Source organism: Trichechus manatus, unplaced genomic scaffold, assembly GCF_000243295.1.
Source record: "Trichechus manatus latirostris isolate Lorelei unplaced genomic scaffold, TriManLat1.0 scaffold00014, whole genome shotgun sequence".
Taxonomy (NCBI): domain Eukaryota; kingdom Metazoa; phylum Chordata; class Mammalia; order Sirenia; family Trichechidae; genus Trichechus; species Trichechus manatus.
This window is the reverse complement of record NW_004443950.1, coordinates 25,124,120-25,125,995: the sequence shown is the minus strand read 5'-3', so window position 1 is coordinate 25,125,995 and position 1,876 is coordinate 25,124,120.

Genomic DNA, 1,876 nt, shown 5'->3' with positions numbered 1-1,876 from the left:
GACTAATCTTTTCCTTGTATCCTGTTCTCTTCATTCTCCCTTGCTCACGAAGGGATGAGACCAGTGGAGTGCCTTAGATGGCCGCTCACAGGCTTTTAAGACCCCAGACACTACTCACCACACCTTGACCACTTTTGAACGTCACTTTTCTTAGAGGCAGAACGGGCGTGCCCATAGCCTCTAAGGGTTAGAGTGAGAATTGAAGTACAGCTTTTTCTCACCGCTCCATCGAAAGCCCACCTCCACTAACCAACCCAAACCCACTGCCGTCCAGTCGATTGTGGCTCATAGCGACCCTGTAGGACAGAATAGACCTGCCTATAGGGTTTCCAAGGCTGTAATCTTTTTCCGAAGCCGACTGCCACTCTTTCTCCCACAGAGCGGCTGGTGGGTTCGAACCGCTGACCTTTTGGTTAGCAGCCGAGCAGTTTTAACCACTGTGCCACCAGGGCTCCTTCCACCTCTACTACCCTGTTTTATGTCCTTCCCAGCATCTGAAGAGATCTCGTTTAGGTACTTTTTATGGGTCTATCTCCCCCACTAACGACGTAAGCTCCAGAAGGAGGGGAAGTATCTGTCTTGTTCATCGTATTCACAGCGCTTCTAATAGTGCCTGGCGCATAGTAGGTACCCAGTAAGTCCTTGTTGAAGAATGAATGCTCAGAACCGATTTTTGGCAAAGGTCTATCCAGGCAAAAGGCTTCCTGGATCTCTTAGAACGAGTACAGACCAAGACTGGGCAGCACTGTTGTTGTTAGGTGCCATCGGGCCAGCTCCAACTCTTGGCAACCCTCTGTATGACAGAACGAAAAGCTGCCCCGTCCTCTGTCGTCCTCACCTTAGTCGGGATATTTGAACCTATTATTGCAGCCACTGTCAGTCCCTGTCACTGAGGGTCTTCCTCTTATTCACAGGCCCTCCTGTGAAACCAGACAGTGTAGGATGGTACCAAAATGGAATCAGAAGACCTGGGGCCTAACTGAGATGGAAAAATCTACAGAAAGGACATTGGTACAGTCGCTTCCCCTCTCTGGGCCTTAGATTGAGTCCCCATCTGCAAAATAAACTGTATTAAATGACCTTTGAGGTCCTTTCCAGTATCGGAAATTCTGTGATGTTTTCAAGCAGAAAATCAGCCCAGAGGATCCCTCATTCCAAAACACACACACATACACACACACACAGGCACACACACACACACACAGGCACACACACACACACACGCACACACAGGCACACACACACACGCACACACAGGCACACACACACACGCACACACAGGCACACACAGACATGCACACACACACAGGCACAGGTATACACACAGGCACGCACACAGGCACACACACAGGCACCCACACGCACACACACACACAGGCACACACACACACACACAGGCACCCCCCCCCACAGGCACCCCCACACACGCGCACACACACAGGCACACACACACACACACAGGCACACACACGCATACACACACAGGCGCACACACACAGGCGCACACACGCGGACACACACACAGGCACCCCCCCACACACAGGCACCCCCACACACGCGCACACACACAGGCACACACGCACACACACAGGCACACACACGCATACACACACACACAGGCACACACGCACACACACAGGCGCACACACGCGGACACACACACAGGCACGCACACACGCACACACACACAGACACACAGGCACGCGCGCACACACACACAGGCATGCACACACACGCACACGCACACACAGGCACGCACACACACACAGGCACGCACACACAGGCACACACACACAGGCACGCACACATGCACACACATGCACACACACACACAGGCACACACAGGCATGCACACACACACAGGCACGCACACACA